The 20,484-nt window shown below is 36.5% G+C and overlaps 1 pseudogene; it reads right to left on the reverse strand.

Annotated features, from left to right (window-relative positions):
• Positions 1–701: 701 nt before the first annotated feature.
• Positions 702–20,036, reverse strand: LOC149495731 (receptor-like protein EIX2; annotated as a pseudogene).
• Positions 20,037–20,484: the final 448 nt, after the last annotated feature.

Here is a 20,484-nt window from a genome sequence, read left to right on the forward strand (position 1 = left end):
TTTATTTAATTAAAATAAAATTTAATATAAATATCTAAATAAAAGTAAAGGAGGAGCAAAAAAATGCTATTTTGATTTTCTAAAACTATTATCTAAATAGACAGAAATGATGGAGTATTAAAACTATTATCTAAATAGAAAAAGGATGGAGTACTCAGTAGAAAACTATGTACGGTGATTGTTTATCCTTTATTGCATATTCAATGAAAGAAACACTCGTCGTTTGACTATTGTCAGAGATTAAATATTAATATTAATATACTTCTGTTTCATTTTATTTATTTATTATTATTTTTTTTAATGTTTTAAAATATTTATAAGGTTTTTTAAATTTATTTATTTAAATAATTATTTTTCCTGTAATATATTCATTAAATGAATACTTTTATTAATATACTAATGAATTAAGGATGAAAAATGATAAAATAATTTTTTTTGACTAAATTCTTAATATGATTTTTTATCAAATCATACAAACAAAATAAGATAGAGGAAGTATTTAATTGCTAGCGACACTAAAGTAAAATTTAAAATTTTCAATACTCATTAATTTAATTTAGTTATTTATTGTAACATATTTAATTGGATCTTATCTCCTAAAGTAAACACTTTTTAAATACTTTTTCTTTCACTTATATTTGTGAACCAGAAAAAAAAAAAAAAAAAGAAGAAATACATTATTGTATTTTTATAACCTAATATTAACACCAGATGTATAAACGCCACCAAATTTTATCCCACAGATTCTCTAGAAAATGAAAATATAGATACCTCCATCTTCTGTTGAAGACCAAAGGACCAAATGTACCCCAGAAACCCACCACAAAGCCAAGTGCCACGCTCACATAGAACCAATTCACTTGATGACCATCGTCCTAGTTTCCTCTTTCACTGTCGGTGCTTGGTATTTCACCATCTCCACTACAATTCTTAGTGAGTGGTGTGTTGGATTTAATTTTCTATTGTGGGCTTAATATGTAAAATTAAATATGTACAGCAGTCCAATTGTAAAGTCAATTTCAAATGTGGTCTTGATTGTGAATAATTGACTATTGAGGTATCAACTAATTATAGATATTAAGTGTAGAGACCATTATATAATTCCTATTTCGTTAAAGGACCGAAATAGGAATTGTACTAACCCTACAGGTATATAAAGGTCGTGGTCCCCAGAGGAGTTGAATACGATTCAGTTTTACGTTCTTTTCGTACTGCTTCCGCAAAATCGATTCTTCAATTCTCTGGAAGGCTGCAAACCTAATTCTATACATCAAGATCGACGAACAACGATGTCAGGTACGCAACCTTTTCTTATTCAATCTATTTTGTTGAATCTAGTGGTTTGCACGATCTAGGTTATTATTGAATTATTTGAGATTAATTCTTAACAAGTAGTATCAGAGCCTTGTGCATAATTGCTAGATTTTAGATTGATTTTCGTAATGTTTTTTTTTTTTCCCTACTGTTTACGGATAGAGGGTTTTGTTTAATAATAAAAAAAAAAAACAGTATAGGTTTGTGGATTTTGATCGAAATCTTGGCTTGAGTATAACGCCATTGATGATTTTAGGGAATTATTGAACAAAGATTGTGTTTTTCATGGTTGCCGTTGGTTTAACACCTCAAAACCCACCTGAGAACCTCCATTGTTGCCGGCGAATTAGTTTTGAAATTGCAGTTTAGAGATTTGTGATTTCAACACCGTTTTTTTTTTTTTTTTTTTTGACTCCCTTGGCTGCCAATCACCGTCCAATGGCTACTGGAGCTTGTCTTCGGTTGGAACTGGTGGTGTTGGCGGCCGAAAGGGGCTGGAACGGCAGGTGGAGAGAGTTGGCGGCGGACCTGGTTCTTTTTTTCTTTGTTTTGTCTCTGCTCGTTTTTGTGTCAAGGTTAGGGATGGAAAATTACGGTTAGGTCCCTGGAAAATTTCATATTAGTCCCTTAATTTTCTATATTTTCATATTGGTCCCTTAATTTTCTGTAACTTCAGATTAGGTCCCTAAATTTTCTGTAACTTCAGATTAGGTTCCTAAATTTCCTGTAACTTCAGATTAGGCCCCTAATCTTCTGTTTTTCGTATTAGGCCCTTAAATTTCTGTTTTCTTTCGTTTAGACCTCAAACTTTATTTATTCAAATTTATTTAGTCCAATTTTATAACTTAGTCTCTAATTTAGTGACTTAAAGACTAGATTATAATTTTTTTTTTTTGGACTAAATAATTTTAGATTATTAAATATTTAGACAATCAATTCATTTAATTGCAATTGTTTTGTTTTAATTACAATTAAATGATTTAATTTGTCGACTTGAGATTAAATTTTGGAGTGATTAAGTCCCTATTGTGTTTGATATTTATTAAAATAAATTGATTTGATCAATAAGTCACCAAAGTGACCTCTATTGCTTGAATTGATTTATTTTAGAATATTAGACAGGTGTATTAGAATTCGTTGCGGATAGTTAATCGGCCCAAAGGAAGGTTGCTATCTGGCTGAGTTTTGAATACATGTTTGGCAATAAATATGTGATAATTGTTTGATTATTTTCCATGACAATGATATATCGGCCCAAAGGAAGATTTATTATTTGTCAGGACTATGTTATCAATATTTGATTGCTGCATTGAGATACTAATTACAAGTTAATGTTTTACATCCAAAGATGAGAATATTAATGTTGTGTCTGTATCTTATTTCCATTTTTTAATCTCTACTTATGTGAATTGTTTCATTTGTGGATTGTGAGCTTATACTTATCTATTTGTTTATTTTCTCTGATGTCAGCTAACATGTCATTTAATCCTGATTGTGTCCCTAAACTTGAGGGATCAAATTTTGAGTCTTGGAAATCAGATATTATGATTTTTCTGGGCTGTATGGATTTGGATCTTGCATTCAGGATGGACGAACCTGCTCCTCTTACTGATACGAGCACTGATGTTCAAAGGGTTCAGTATGAGAAGTGGGAGCGTTCTAATCGCTTAGGTCTAATGATCATGCAGAAAGGAGTCCCAGAACATGTTCGAGACTCTGTCTCAGCTGAAAAGAACAATGCTCAAAACTATCTTGCCGAGCTGGAGAGGGCTTATGTCAAGAATGACAAAGCCGAAGTGGGAACACTTTTAGGAAAATTAACCTCCATGAAGTTTGCTGGCAATGGTGGTGTTCGGGAGCATATTCTTAGCATGTCTCAGATTGCAAAGAGACTGAAGGCGCTGGGTATGGCTTTACCAGATGACCTTTTAGTCCATTTGGTTATGAATTCTCTTCCTTCTCAGTATGGACAAATTAGGACTTCCTATAATTGTCAGCCGAATAAATGGACTCTTAACGAGCTCATTTCTCATTGTGTTGATGAGGAGGAAAAGATGAATTCTAACAAAAGAGAGAGTGCACATTTTGTTTCTTCAGCTGGGAAGGGTAAGAACAAGAAAAGAAAGAGGCCTTTTGCAAAGACTGTTGAAAAGGCTATTGAGAAACCTGCTGCTGCTACTGCTGTAGATCCAGTACAAAAGAAGCCTTATGTGCCAAAATGCTTCTTTTGTGGAAAGACGGATCACTTGAGAAAGGACTGTCCTAAATTTGCTATTTGGCTTGCAAAGAGGGGGCTGCCTCAACTACAGAAAGCCAACTGACGGTGAAAGATACGTCTATGTAGGAAATGGCGATCTGGTTGAAGTAGAGGCAATTGGACATTTTAGATTATGTTTAAGTACTGGCTATTTTTTGGATCTTATAGATACTTTTGTTATTCCCTCTTTTAGAAGGAATTTGATTTCTGTTTCCTTTTTGGACAAATCTGGTTTTCATTGTTCTTTTGGAGACAGTATATTCACTTTATCTATGAATTCAAAAGTTTTGGGTACTGGTTGCTTGAATGAATGTGATAATCTATATATGTTAGACATTGATACTAGTTATCATGAATCCCTGCATGTTACTACAAGAGGTACCAAAAGAAAGTTGAATATTAATAACTCAGCTGTACTTTGGCATAGACGTTTGGGTCATGTATCCAAATCAAGAATTGAGCGTCTTGTTTCTGATGGTATCTTAGATACACTTGATTACACAGGTTTGGATTCTTGTATTGAGTGTATTAAAGGAAAACAGACTAAACAAAAGAGACTAGGTGTCATTCGGTCATCCAATGTTTTAGAACTGATTCATACAGATATTTGCGGTCCATTCCATATTGCAGCTAGAAATGGCCAAAGATATTTTATATCATTCATTGATGACTGTTCTCGTTATGGTTACTTATATCTCATTCATGAAAAATCTGAGTCTTTGGACGTGTTCAAATCTTATAAAGCCGAAGTTGAAAATCAACTAGGAAAGAAGATTAAATCTATTCGATCTGACCGTGGTGGTGAATATTATGGTAAATATGACGGTTCAGGCGAACAACGTCCAGGACTTTTTGCGCTTTTCCTACAGGAATGTGGAATTGTCCCTCAATATACAATGCCTGGTACACCCAGCATGAATGGTGTATCTGAGAGACGTAATAGGACTCTTATGGATATGGTAAGGAGTATGATTAGTCATTCTACTTTACCAGAGTCTCTGTGGGGTGAAGCGTTAAAGACAGCAGCTTATCTTCTCAATAGGATTCCATCTAAAGCAGTTGCTAAAACACCTTATGAACTTTGGACTGGACGTAAGCCTAGTCTAAAGCATCTTCATGTTTGGGGATGTCCAGCTGAAGCAAGGCCTTACAAGCCGAATGAAACAAAACTGGACTCCAAAACTATCAGCAGCTACTTTGTTGGATATTCTGAGCGGTCTAGGGGTTACAAGTTTTATAATCCTACTTCCAGAACTTTTTTTGAAACGAGAATTGCAACATTTTTTGAGGATGTTGATTTTGGAGGGAGAAATAAAGAAAGAAACATTGTCTTTGAAGAGGAACCAAGTAAGGATGATTCGGTTCTCATTCCTTTTGTTGTTTCTGATAGCGTACAGACTCCAGTTGCTCCTGTAACTATTCAAGATCCAATTCAAGACAATGCTATTCTTCCTCAAGAACAAATTCAACAACCTCAAGAATTAGAGCCTGTTCAAATGCCTTTGAGGAGATCTACTAGGGAGAGAAGAAGTGCTATTCCAGATGATTATATAGTGTTTCTTCAGGAACATGAGGATACTGTGGACATGATAGATGATGATCCAGTTAGTTTCTATCATGCCATGCAGAGTTCTGACTCTCATAAGTGGATTGAGGCAATGAACGAAGAGTATAAGTCTATGCAAGACAATCAAGTTTGGGATCTTGTTCAATTACCTGAAGGAAAGAAACCCATTGGTTGCAAATGGATATTTAAAACCAAAAGGGATTCTCAAGGTAATGTGGAAAGATATAAAGCACGTCTTGTAGCAAAAGGCTTTACTCAAAAAGAAGGGATTGACTATAAAGAAACCTTCTCTCCAGTTTCTTCGAAGGATTCTTTTAGGACAATCATGGCCTTAGTTGCAAATCTTGATCTTGAGCTTCATCAAATGGATGTTAAGACTGCGTTTCTCAATGGCGACATTGATGAAACAATATATATGGTGCAACCAGAAAATTTTGTAATTGGAGATCCAAAACATCTGGTATGCAAATTAAAGAAATCCATTTATGGACTCAAGCAAGCTTCTCGTCAATGGTACTTTAAGTTCAACCAAGTAATTGTCTCGTTTGGCTTTGAGGCAAATGCTGTTGAAAATTGTGTGTACCATAAGTTCAGTGGGAGTAGGTTTATCTTTTTGGTCTTATATGTGGATGACATACTTCTTGCTACTAATTGTAAAGTCTTGTTGCATGAAACCAAAGTTTTTCTTTCAAAGCATTTTGAGATGAAAGATTTAGGTGAAGCTTCTTTTGTTTTAGGGATTCAGATACATCGAGACCGTTCTCGAGGTATTCTTGGATTATCACAAAAGAGCTATATTGATAAAGTGCTCAAGAGATTTGGTATGCAGAATTCTAGACCATTGGATACCCCTATTGCAAAAGGTGATAAATTTAGTAATCAACAATGTCCAAAGAGTGAACTTGAAATTCAGGAAATGCAAAAGGTTCCTTATGCGTCAGCTGTAGGAAGTCTTATGTATGTTCAAGTTTGTACTCGTCCAGACATTTCTTTTATAGTTGGCATGTTAGGTAGATATCTCAGCAATCCAGGAATGGATCATTGGAAAGCAGCCAAAAGAGTCATGAGATATCTTCAGAGGACTAAGGGACATATGCTCACATATAGGAGATCAGATCAGCTTGAGATCATTGGGTATACTGATTCTGATTTCGCTGGATGCCAAGACAGTAGAAAATCCACATCTGGCTACGTTTTTCTATTGGCTGGCGGTGCTATTTCTTGGAAGAGTGTGAAACAAACTCTAGTAGCAACCTCCACCATGGAAGCTGAATTTGTAGCATCTTATGAGGTATCCAATCAAGCTATTTGGCTGAGAAACCTTGTCACTGGGCTGCGTGTAGTAGGTGGAATAGAAAGACCACTGAAGTTGTATTGTGACAGCAGGTCAGCCGTTTTATTCTCCAACAACAACAGGAGCTCTTCTCGATCAAAACACATTGAGATTAAGTTCTTGGCTGTGAAGGAGAGGGTACAGAGTGGACAGATATCCTTAGAGCATATTGGAACAAACTCTATGATTGCAGATCCGCTTACAAAGGCAGTGATACCGAAAGTTTTCCATGAGCACACCGCTCATATGGGTATCGTTTTGTTTGAGACTGTCTAGTTTTAGTGGGAGTTTGCTCTTTATGTATACATTATGTTTTTGAATGCTCTATTTTGTTTTGGATATGTTTTATTATGAAATTTTGTTGAGTACTCATTTTGGTTGATGGTTACACTCTGTATTACTATTATTGTTTTGCTTGATCTCACTTTTGTTGGTGACCAGTTGGAAACAGACATGATGATCACATTGCATGTAGTTTTCATGCTACACTTCTATAATGAATCTATGTCATTTAGGGATATTGATAATGTAGTTGATGATGAACTTAGTCATGAGATCTATGACGAATGTTTCTTCAGCTCTTTATCAATATAACTAATGGACGAGATTGTTTTTGGATACCTTGTATGACTGCGTTTGTTGAGCTCATTTTGGTGTATGTATTTTATTTAACATATGTTCGCCCAAGTGGGAGATTGTTGGATTTAATTTTCTATTGTGGGCTTAATATGTAAAATTAAATATGTACAGCAGTCCAATTGTAAAGTCAATTTCAAATGTGGTCTTGATTGTGAATAATTGACTATTGAGGTATCAACTAATTATAGATATTAAGTGTAGAGACCATTATATAATTCCTATTTCGTTAAAGGACCGAAATAGGAATTGTACTAACCCTACAGGTATATAAAGGTCGTGGTCCCCAGAGGAGTTGAATACGATTCAGTTTTACGTTCCTTTCGTACTGCTTCCGCAAAATCGATTCTTCAATTCTCTGGAAGGCTGCAAACCTAATTCTATACATCAAGATCGACGAACAACGATGTCAGGTACGCAACCTTTTCTTATTCAATCTATTTTGTTGAATCTAGTGGTTTGCACGATCTAGGTTATTATTGAATTATTTGAGATTAATTCTTAACATGGTGGTCCACATAATCCCTCATTGCCCATGAAGCTGGATGAAGAGAAACCCAGTATTTCAGTGCTTAAAGGAATTCTCCCACTTAAATTGTTGAAGGATAAGTTCAAAAGGTTCAGAAATGTAAGCTTTGCGAAACTTTGTGGTATTTCGCCGAACAGATGATTCTGAGAGCAATCTATAGATTCTAATGATCCCATATTACCTATATTTGTACGGATTCTTCTAGTCAATAGATTATGGGACAAGTTCAAATATCTTAACCCTTCTAGGCTTGTTATTTCCTCAGGTATCTCTCCATAAAATTTATTCTTGGAAAGATCAATAGCTCTTACAAATTTAAGAATGTTGCTATATGCGTTCATTTTGCCTTTAGTGACAAGTGACATGCTCTCAAGAAATGGACATGTAGATTCATGTCCCTATGGAAGGATACCTATAGAATCATTCTTATTTGCCATTGCACTGAAATTGTTGAGACATCTTGGTATGATACTGGAGAGATTGTTATCAGCTAGATCCAAAATGTATAAAAAAGTCATCTGACAAAGATTTTTTCGTATGTGGCCATTGTTGTGGGTCCCTCCTACATGTGGGACCCACACAAGTTTGAAAAGAAAAAAAGGAAGATTCAAACGTGTGGGACCCACACGTTTGAATGAAGAAAAAAAATAAATGGAGAAAAACATGTGTTGTTTAAGAAAAAAAATTCAAAGACAGTTGTACCTACAAAATGAAAATGGATGCGTTAATTACGCAAACCCATCCATTAAGTCATCCACTTCTCCTATAAATAGGAGAAATTTTCTTCAACTTAAGCCGTACAAAAACATAGAAGCATTATACATAGTTAAGTGTAGAAAATTTTAGGAAATGGTTCCTAAAATTGGGAAAAAGAGAAATAGTGAGGTTTGTAATTTTTTTAGGGTGTTTTTTTTTAAACACTTAGAGTACCACTATTTTTTTGTAATCTCTTTTGTACCTACTATTTTTAGTAGAAGAATTATTCGGAGTTTTTGTCCCGTGGACGTAGCCCATAATAGTTGAAGGGTGAATGTCACGACCCGATTCCATGGGCCGGACCGGCACTAGGGCCCAGGTAAGCTTAAGGCCCCCAAGGCCCGTAGTAAGCCTGAAACACTAAAAATTTACTATTTCAGTATAGTTTTAAACATTCAGCCCATACTTATAGGAAAATAAACCTCAAGATTTTATTAAATCTCGGTCCAAATTTATCAGCTATAACATTCCACAGTTTGGGCCCAACTGGCGATACACCAAATTTTTAATATGGGCTCACATAATTATATTATCTAGGTTAATACACGACTAATTGTATACAAATTCTACAACTGCAGAGTCACTAACTAACAGTATACATAGCTTTTATACACATAATTACATAGCAAAATAATTATGAAACTAGGAAAAATTTCTTTATTGCCCTGCGCCAAAGAAACACAGCCTAAATCGGATTAAAGGAAAAACCTACTTCCTGAAAAGAAAATCATACAAGACATGTGAGGTTTCTAAAGAGTAATAATTTTTGCACCACACACGCAGTCACACAAATATGTAAATATATTAATCTAGTCGTCCGACTAGTTATATGCTCACGCAGCCAGCCACACAAATGGCAAATCACCAGCACTCACAATCATTAACATCTTCACATAATCACATCACGTGGAAATTAGTCAGTGGAGTCACCGAACCCCCGATGAGCCGTCCTCCCACATGGCTCATCCTCTCACATGTGCACCAGGGAGCCGATCCCCCATACTGGCCGACTGGTCTAATCCTCACTTGACCAGCCCTCTCATTGTCTTTCCATTCTCTCTTTTGTTTTCCATACCAACAGGAGGCAACCCGGTCGTCTCCATCAAATCTAGATCATCAGGCGCTCACAACAGGAGGCCACCCTGAGGGCTGCGATCAAATCTAGATTATCCGGTGCGCCCAATAAAGAAGCCAACCTGTGGTTAACGGTAATGGTAACGATAGGTGCACACGGGGGCGCCGATCTCCCATTTACCCGGCTAACAGAAACAGAATCAGGATCCATATAACAGAATCAGAATATAACAGAAATCAGAATCAGGATCCGTATAACAGAAACAGTCTCACAAACCCATGGTGACCCACTTCATCCCAATTCCACACATACAAAGCACAACAATAACACAACACAATTAATTAAGCATTTCAATTATGCAGACATATGGATCAGCTGAACATTGTAATGCAATGCTCAATTAAACATCCATTCTCAAATGCAATTAAATAATTAAATAAATAATCTTGACAATAACAACAACGATAATAATAATAATAATAATAATAATAATAATAATAATAATAATAATAATAATAATAATAATAATAATAATAATAATATACAATGATAATGATATGATAGTTAAAGCACTTTAATTATTATATATCGAATTGTAAAAATTCTCTAAATAAGCTTATTTGTTATGTTATCAGTTAAAATTAGCCTAAGTTCTGCCGAAATTTCGGCAGCACCTCCCCTAAAAATTGGACTATCTACCTGCTCAAATATCACAATATTATTATATATGTATCAATCAATGCACACAGCCCATCCGTCGGGCAATTAATCAATTTAAAATCTCATTCTCCTTCCAAAACAACAATATCAACACTCAACCAAAAATTTACAAACTAATTCTAATAATATCCATATAAGATCATTTATTAAGTCATTAGTTAACTAAATTATTAGCTTTACAGTAATTAATTTGTTAAGCAGCTAAAACATATTTTAACAATAACTAAATATAACTACTACCTATTAAAATTCAGTTTTTATATCAATATAAAAAAAATGGCTGGGCCTCCCAAATCTTAATTAATTCAAAATTTCGGATCTAACCGTTAACCAACTAAAATTCGCCTCACTTTTCTTATGCACCATCGGCTAGTTTTAAACTAACGATTATCTAATTAACTAATTAACCAATTCTAATTTATTTTCCTCCTCAATTCACCTAATTATAATATTAATCATGTAATTTAATTGATAATGTTCAAAATTAATTTGTAACTACATTATATCAGTTAATTAATTTCATAGCAAGGATTATATTTGATTTCAACTTAATCAATTAATAGTTTTGAATTTGGAGTTTAAAACAAAAATTGGGAAACAGGTATTAGGGCGTACCGTTTGAGAATCGGACCTCAATTCCATGATCCACGCAAAGAGGAGATCATTCTGCCTCTTGGAGTCCTCGTCGAAGTCTCGCCGTCCGGTCACCGGAACGTCGCCGCCGCCGCCGCGCGCGGTGGCCGGAAAATCGCGGATGCCCAGAACATTACAAAGTTGCCACCACCAGACTCCAATTTCTCTACTGGTTCCATTTCCGATGTCCATTGAGCGAGATGAAGCCTCTAACTGGGCGGATCAGACTTGACAGGAGCTTGGCGACCTCGTTCATGGCGATTTCATCATCTGAGCTCCGTTGCCATGATTGATGGAGGGGAATTGATCGGGTTGAGGAGAGGAAGCGATCTGTACCCTTGCTACACGTCGAACCCGTCGGAAATGACGAGAAGCCACCGGAGATCGAGACGCAGGGAAGGTGACTTGCACAGGTTCGATTCGCATTGATGGAGGCCCTTTTTGCGTGAGAGGTGGTCGGAAACTTGACCTCCAGCGTCAGGCGAGTTGATCGCCACCTAGCCCTCGCTGAACAGTGGTCAGAGATGGGAAGAGAGGTGGAGGAGGGGGGTGGTCGCGCGATGGATCGGGAAGAAGCAGAAAAGAAGAAAAGAAAAGAGAAGCCCAAAGCTTCTATACCATTCCGGTTCGATTCGAACCGGTTTGGTCCGATTTAGTGATTAGGTCCCATTCGTTTGGTTTTCGAGTTTTTCAATCGATTTTCGGATCCTTCGTGTGGTTCTCGACAAATTAAACTGATTTTTAGGTCCGGTTTGATTTATTTTGATTGTTTAGTTCAGTTCCGTAATATTTTCTTAATTTATTCAATAGTCATAAAGTCTTAATATCAAAGATACTTAATTTTAAGCTAATTAATTTATATAGTAGTTACATACATATAAACACATTTATAATCGATTAGCAATTAGTGTTCCATTTTATTTTCATTGAAATTTTAACTGTTACCCAAATGAAAATTTCAAATAATATGTTTTTGGGCTTGGGCCCAATTCGTAAAACTTTGGGCTCAATTAGAATTACTCGGTCTTAACAGCCCATACTATCATAAATCCGGATTTTTGATTTAATGAAAATTCCAAAGTTTTGAAAATAAAAATTTGGGGTGTTTAAGTGAACCACGTAAATCTCGGTGTTTTTATTTTTCATCTGGCATTTACGGTAATTATTTAATTTTTTACCGTGGTTATTATTTCTAGTAGATTCGATTGTCAATATTCAATATTTAATTATTGGAGGTATGTGGTAATAGTAATTTTATTTTACTTTTATCATCGGTATTTTTCCGCGGGCCCCACTCGGGATCAGTTATAATCCTAACAACTGGTATCAGAGCTTTTGGTTGGTAAATTCTGTCAAATTCACTATTCACGTGAATAGTGAATTTCGTGACTAGTGAAATTTTGTCAGATTCAGAATTCAGCTTGGCTAATGACAGGGCAATGATCAAATTGACGGATTCGAACTATTCAATGTGGAAATCCAGAATGGAGGACTACCTCAATTGTAAAGATCTGTACGATCCAATTGAAGGTGACAGTGCAAAGCCGGAAGATATGAAAGAAAGGCAGTGGGAGAAATTAAAAAAGCAAACATTGGGTACAATACGCCAATGGATAGATGCTAGCATGTACAACCATGTGAGAAATGAAAAAGATCCCCAAGTTCTCTGGAAGAAATTAGAGAATATGTACGAGGCTACGAATGCTCAAGGAAAAGTCTTCATGATGCGTAAAGTCATGAACTTGAAGCTGTCAGAGGGATGATCAATTACACAACACCTGAACGATTTTGAAGGACTCGTAACTGAGTTAGCAGTTAGTGGTATGTCCTTAGAAGACGAGATGCAAGCATGCCTACCGTTGGGATCTCTTCCAGATAGCTGGGATACTCTTGTGGTGTCGTTGAGTAACTCAACTCCAAATGGTGTGGTAACGATGTCTATGGTAAAGAATAGACTACTTAATGAAGAACTAAGAAGAAGAGATGTTGCCAGTACCAGTTCTCAAGCCCTTGTAACAGAGAATAGGGGCCGGAGCAAGAGTAGAGGTCCAAGGCATGTAAAGTCAGGTGGTAGATCCAAGTCCAGAGGGATGAGAAAATGTTACCATTGTGGTAAGGAGGGTAATCTCAAAAGAAATTGTCGTTTACTCAAACAGGATAATGCAGACCGAAGATAGGAAAATGACAGAAATACATCTGCTACAGTCTCAAGAGAAGATGGTGAGGTGACTTTAGTCACTCATGATGCAAATTGCTGTCATGTTGGAGATGCAGATACCGAGTGGATTGTAGACTCCGATGCTTCATACCACTGTGTTCCAAAAAGGGAATACTTTTCCACTTATAAAGCAGGAGATTTTGGCACTATTAGAATGGGAAATAATAGTGTCTCGCAAGTGGTGGGAATCGGTGATATCTGCTTAAAGACAAGTGTCGGGTGCACATTAACACTTAAAAATGTGAGACATATTCCCGATCTTCGGTTGAACCTGTTGTCTGTGAGTGTACTGGACAAGGAAGGCTATCACCATCATACAGGTGGCGATGATTGGAAACTCACCAAAGGGTCTTTGGTGGTGGCGAGAGGAAAATTATGTTGCTCGCTGTATAAGACGCACGCAATAATATGTGCGGGTCAACTGAATACAGTTGCAGATGATGCTTCACCAAATTTGTGGCATAGGCGGCTGGCGCACGTTAGTGAGAAAGGGTTGAATATGTTGGCTAAGAAGTCCCTCATACCATTAGCCAAAGGTAAAATAAACCCTTGTGATCATTGTTTATTTGGGAAGCAACATCGCGTCTCATTTTTGAAAAGCTCTAGAAGGAGAGACAACAGGTTGGAGTTGGTACACTCTGACGTATGTGGTCCCATGGAGGTAGAATCACTTGGAGGAAGTAGGTATTTTCTTACCTTCATTGATGATTTCTCACGAAAAACATAGATATATTTGTTGCGCACAAAAGACCAAGTATTCAAACACTTTCAGCAATTCCATACGATGGTGGAAAGGGACACTGGAGTGGCATTGAAGTGTTTGCGCACGGATAATGGTGGTGAATATATCTCTAAGGAGTTTAGAGATTATTGTAGTCAGCACGGTATCAGGCATGAAAAGACAGTTCCTGGTACGCCTCAACACAACGGCGTTGCTGAACGGATGAATCGCACCATTATTGAGAGAGTCAGATCCATGCTCAAAATGGCCAACTTACCTAAGCCATTTTGGGGAGAAACTGTCAATACTACTTTCTACCTAATCAACCGACTACCTTCAGCACCATTGGATTTTGATATCCTGGAGAATGTCTGGACAGGTAGAAATATTTCATACTCTCATCTGAGGGTATTTGGCTGCAAGGCATTTATGCATGTTCCTAAGCAGCAGAGATCAAAGCTTGACGACAAGTCAGTTCCTTGCACTTTTGTTGGTTATGGAGACGAAGAGTTTGGCTATAGGTTATGGGACCCAGTGAAAAAGAAAGTTGTCAAGAGCCGAGATGTAGTATTCCACGAGAATGAGATCGTGACAGATACAACTTGTGAAGAATCCACAAGTGATGGTGTTATTGATATTACACCAAGAAGCATTCCTACAGAAGATGCCACAAGAGGAGGAATGCCAGAATCAGAACAAGAAGAAGAAGAAGAGCCAGTCGTAGGGGATCAAGAAACAATTGTAGATGATAACAGTGATGCAGAAGGTGTTGAGCAGGGGGAGCCAGAGAACCCCATTACACCAGAAGGAGTTGAACCTCAGTTAAGAAGGTCAACCAGAGAGCGCCAACCATCTACAAGGTACCCTAGTTCTGATTACATTTTGATTACTGATGAGGGGGAGCCAGAGAGCTTCCAAGATGTGCAATCTTGCAAAGACAAAGATTGCTGGACAAAAGCCATGCAAGAGGAGATGAATTCTTTAAAAAAGAATGACACGTATGAGCTGGTGAAACTTCCAAAAGGGAAGAGAACACTCAAGAATAAATGGGTGTACAAACTGAAGAAAGATGGTGGTAACCTAGTGAGATACAAAGCTCGATTGGTCGTCAAAGGCTTTACTCAAAAGAAAGGTATTGACTTTGATGAGATTTTTTCTCCAGTTGTAAAAATGAGTTCTATTTGAGTTGTGCTAGGTCTAGTAGCCAGTTTGAATCTTAAGTTGGAGCAGCTTGATGTAAAGACCGCATTCTTGCATGGGGATCTAGAGGAAGAAATCTATATGGAACAACCAGAAGGTTTCAAGGTCAAGGGAAAAGAGGACATGGTTTGTCGCTTGAAGAAGAGCTTGTACGGGTTGAAACAAGCACCGCAACAGTGGTATAAAAAGTTTGATTCTTTCATGGTGAATCAAGGCTACAAAAGGACAGATGCAGATCCTTGTGTATGTGTTCAGAAATTCCCTGATGGTAAATTTATCATCCTTCTCTTATATGTTGATGATATGCTAATCGTTGGACCAGATGCACATATGATTAGCAAGTTAAAGAGTGATTTGTCAAAAGCATTTGACATGAAGGATTTGGGATCGTCAAGGCGAATTCTCGGAATGGAGATTATTCGAGACAGAAAGTCCTGTAGGTTATGGTTATCGCAGGAAAAATATATTGAACGAGTTCTAGAGAGGTTCAATATGAAGAATGCTAAACCAGTTAGCACTCCGCTTGCCCCTCACTTCAAGTTGAGTAAGAAATCCTACCCATCAACAGAGAAAGAAAAAGGAGTTATGTCAAATGTTCTATATTCTTCAGCGGTCGGAAGTTTGATGTACGCAATGGTGTGTACAAGACCATATATCGCTCATGCAGTTGGCGTTGTGAGCCGATTTCTGTCAAATCCCTAGAAGACACATTGGGAAGCAATGAAGTGGATCTTCAGATACCTGAGAGGAACTTCAAAGTTATGTTTAACTTTTGGAGGTGAAAAGTCTGCACTTGTTGATTACACAGATGCAGATATGGCCAGTGATCTTGATGAAAGAAAATCTACATCAGGATACCTATTTACATTTTCAGGGGGAGCTATTTCATGGCAGTCAAGATTACAAAAATGTGTTTCGTTATCAACGACTGAAGCAGAGTACGTTGCAACAACAGAAGCAGGAAAGGAAATGCTTTGGTTAAAGCGATTCTTTCAAGAATTGGGTGTGCAGCAGGAAGAATATATAGTTTATTATGATAGTCAAAGTGCGTTAGACTTGAGCAAAAATACTATGTATCATGCACGAACGAATCACATTGATGTAAGATATCATTGGCTTAGACTTGCCATTGAAGAGAAGCAGTTTCAGTTGCGAAAAATCCACACAGACAGAAATACTGCGGATATATTGACAAAGGTCGTTCCGAAGGAGAAGTTCGAGCTGTGTGTCAAAGCAGCAGGGATGGAGAGTCCCACCATGTAGTCGGGAGGGGAAGAATTGTTGTGGGGTCCCTCCTACATGAGGGACCCAAACAATTTTGAAAGAAAAAAAGGAAGATTCAAATGTGTGGGACCCACACACGTTTGAATGAAGAAAAAAAAAATAAAAGGAGAAAAACACGTGTTGTTTAAGAAAAAAAAATTCAAAGACAGTTGTACCTACAAAATGAAAATGGATGCGTTAATTGCGTAAACGCATCCATTAAGGCATCCACTTCTCCTGTAAATAGGAGAAGTTTTCTTCAACTTAAGGCGTACTAAAACATAGAAGCATTATACATAGTTAAGTGTAGAAAATTTTAGGAAAGGGTTCCTAAAATTGGGAAAGAGAGAAAATAGTGAGGTTTGTAATTTTTTTTGGGGTGTTTTTTTTTTTAAACACTTAGAGTACCACTATTTTTTTTTGTAATCTCTTTTGTACCTACTATTTTTAGTAGAAGAATTATTCGGAGTTTTTGTCCCGTGGACGTAGCCCATAACAGTTGAAGGGTGAACCACGTAAATCTCGGTGTTCTTATTTTTCATCTGGGATTTACGGTAATTGTTTAATTTTTTACCGTGATTATTATTTCTGGTGGATTCGATCGTCAATATTTAATTATTGGAGATATATGTGGTAATAGTAATTTTATTTTACTTTTACCATCGGTATTTTTCCGCGGGCCCACTCGGGATTAGTTATAATCCTAACAGCCATCAAATTTATTTGTGCGAAGACTGAAAATAACCATGTTCGGAAATGTTTCTCCAATCCATGTTGGAATTTTTCCGACCAATTCATTTTCACCTAAGTCCAGTGTGGATAATTTTTTGCAATTTCTAAGTGATAATGGAATTTTACCAGAGAGGCTATTGTTGCTGAGGTGCAATGATCTAAGCATGGTTAAAGTTCCAATGGACCAGGGAATGTTTCCACCTAGTTTGTTATTGTTTAAATTTATAAACTCCAAACTTTTCCATTTCATCCAACAATCTGGCATCTCTCCTGATAAAAGATTTTCTCCAAGATCAAGAATTCTCAAATTACTCGGCTTGTGCATCTTATAACAAAAGAACTTGGATATGGGCCCTGAAAATGAATTATTGGAAAGATATAATGCTCTCACGTTTGAGAGGATGTTTGGCAAGGGGCCTTGGAAATTATTTGAACTCAAGTCCACCCATATTTTATCAAATCCATCAATTCTAGTAAGGGTGGTTGGTTTATCTGGAATTACTCCACTGATTTGATTGTGAGATATATTTATGTAATACATATTAGAAGACAAGTCCCAAAACCAAATAGGAATTGGGCTACCAATTCCTGAGTGTGACAAATTTAGATACCGGAAGTCCTTCAATGATTGAACCCAGTGGAGAAATTGAGGACCAATACTCCAATATCCTAAATCCATCTCGCGAAGATGGGGTGGGGGTTTCCAGTTAGGACTAACTCTCAACCTTATTTTGTTCCCAGAAGCATAGAACCCCCACAATTTAGCGAAATTTTCAAAATGAATTTCAGAAACATCACCCTCCAATGCATTATAAGAAAGATTTAGATCTTCTAACTCCGTAAGTCCTCCAATGCTCACAGAGAGAGTTCCATTCAAGTTGTTTTGAGAAAGGTCTAGTGTTTCCATGGATTTCAAATCTCCTATAGAGATAGGAATTGGACCAGCGATGGAATTAATTGACAGAGCAAGGTTGGCTAGATTTTTAAAGTGCCCAATGCAATTGGGGATATGACCAGATAGACGACAATCTTTTAAGTCTAGTACCTCGAGCGTATTTGAGACACAAGGTAACGGAGTCTCGAAGACGTCATTTATCTCTTGGCCTAATTTGGCTTGCCACAAAAAGATTGACCTTAAATTGCAAAGACTTTTGAATGATTTAAGAATTTTTCCATCAATGTTATTGAAAGATTAATCGATACTGACAAGAGAAGTTAGCTTTCCAATACCACTTGCAATTTTTCCTTGCAACTGATTGTCGCAAAGGTTGAGGAGTTCAAGATGGCTAAAACTTTATAGCCAGTTGGGTATTGACGAATTTAAATAATTTGAAGATAGATCGAGTGCCTTAAGCCAAGTTATGTTTTGAACAGAATCGAACACTGGAAATTGCAAAAACTTACCTGACAAATCAAGGATGGAAAGTGATAAAAAGTTGACTTCTAGGAGAGGAGAAACATTAGGGAGACGACAATATGAAATGTGTAGTTCTACTAGAGAAGGCAGAGTGTTGATCATATTCAACCAATGGGATGCTTGACTGAGGTTTACAAGATTAAAATCAAGAAATTCTAATGAAACCATACCAGTAAGCCAATGAAAATTCTCAACATAACATTCAAACAAAAAACCACGGACACTAAGACTTGCAAATTTGATAAGGAATAATTCCCCCAAATCCAGTAGTATCAAGGTTAAGGTGTCTTAAACTCCTCATAGAGCCAAGGAATTTAGGAAATGGAATTCCTCCAAAATTATTATTGCTCAAGTCCAAATATTTCAAATTCATCAAATTGAGCAAAGAATCACTAATCTTACCTCTAAATGCTGATTTCTCAAGGTATTCTCCATAATATGCGGTAGCACCAGAGGCATAATACTCATCTTCAGAAAAACATTCAAGATGGAGCTCAAAGACATGGCCGGTTATGGCAAATAACTCCATACCATCTACAGCAATCTGCCTCCTCAACCCAAGATCCAAGCCGGTTTGATGGATCAGTAAGATCATGCTTTAACTTCAAAAGAGCTTCTCTCTCCCCCTGGATGCACCCTCCAGTGGAGCTTCCCCGGTAGAATTCAAGACCAATAATGGTTGCTTGGAACAGAAAGAATGTAATAGTGGTACTTCTCATTAAGTTTTCCATAACTTTTTTTGAACAGCTAAAGCTAATTAATGGAGGTTTGTACTCCATGCATTGAAGATCATGAATTTAAAGAAATAAACTTTCCCTTTCTTGGAGCTTGACCAACAATATTACTGTCTCTCAGCAAATGCAAAGGAAGCATCCTTTGATTGCAACATTTTGTGCAAAAATTCAGCTACCATTAAAACTCAAAGGTCCTAATGATTGAGAAAAGGGTTCTGTCAGATGAAAATTTCCAAGTAGTCGCAATTGCTTCAAATTTCCAAACTCACAGTCTGCATCAAAATATTGGAGTCTAAAATTTAGTCTTTTGCAAAAATTAAGAATAGAAGAACTGAATACAGGCATTATTGGAATTTCTCAGTTCATGAATTGGAAAATATATAACAGGTTATAACCAAGTCAATATAATTAGTATCAATGGAGACTTAATTTGATTTGAAGCTTTGACTTCTCTTGTTCATTGAACGTATTCTTCCTTTTATGATCTTGACGTCCTTGCTTGTAGAGTACTTTCGACTTTTTGAAACAAAACTTTTAAAAAAGAAAATGCAACTTTTGAGGAATTACAAACTTCAGGAAAAAGCACAAAGAATTACAGTGATTTTACAGAAAAATACAAGCTTCAGGAAAAATTTAAAGATGCTTTGCAGTAACATTATTTTCATGCAGTTGGGTTTCTTAGCTTTGGAGCAGTAATAGAGGATTTGGAGGGGCAGATCAGTCGTATTTGAAGCTCAGACTCTTCGGTCTTGTCTCTCTTGGATTGATACTCATTAGCCTTCTGCTGGGACTATTTCCTTGATTCCCAAAATATTATTTATGCTCGTCTTTCTACTAGATTACTTGGTTTGGTTATTTGGATTGTAAAACTATCCTATTTTGTTGGCAAAATACTTGTGTGAGTATGGTTGCTCATAGTTTTGCTAGAGCTTCGACTTTGGTCCATCCTTGTTTAGCATTCTTCTATTCTTTTTAATAGTTTGTTTTCTTCCCAAAAAATAAAAATAATAATAACTGCGCATAAATTCTTCTATGTAAAATTAAAAATATAAAATATTACTCTCTCCGTACAGTTTTATTTGCATGGTTGATAAAATACACGTATTAAGAATTTAGTCAATAAAAGTTAATTTCCCTTTTTTTTTTACCATTAATTCATTGAAGATATTAATAAAAGTCCCTCATTTAACCAAAGATCATAAAGGTTATCATGGGTATCTAATTTAGAAATCTCCCAAAGCAAATAAAATGAGACGGAGAGAGTATTAAGAAATAATATTAACACAATCATAAAAATTTCAATATTATATTCATAAATCTATAATTTCATTAACATTTGTATATCTGTAAGGAATCCCTAATGGCACAAAAGAGAAAAA

Source organism: Jatropha curcas, chromosome 6 (genome assembly GCF_041381405.1).
Source record: "Jatropha curcas cultivar XTBG-Jc1 chromosome 6, XTBG_Jcur_1.0, whole genome shotgun sequence".
Classification (NCBI taxonomy): domain Eukaryota; kingdom Viridiplantae; phylum Streptophyta; class Magnoliopsida; order Malpighiales; family Euphorbiaceae; genus Jatropha; species Jatropha curcas.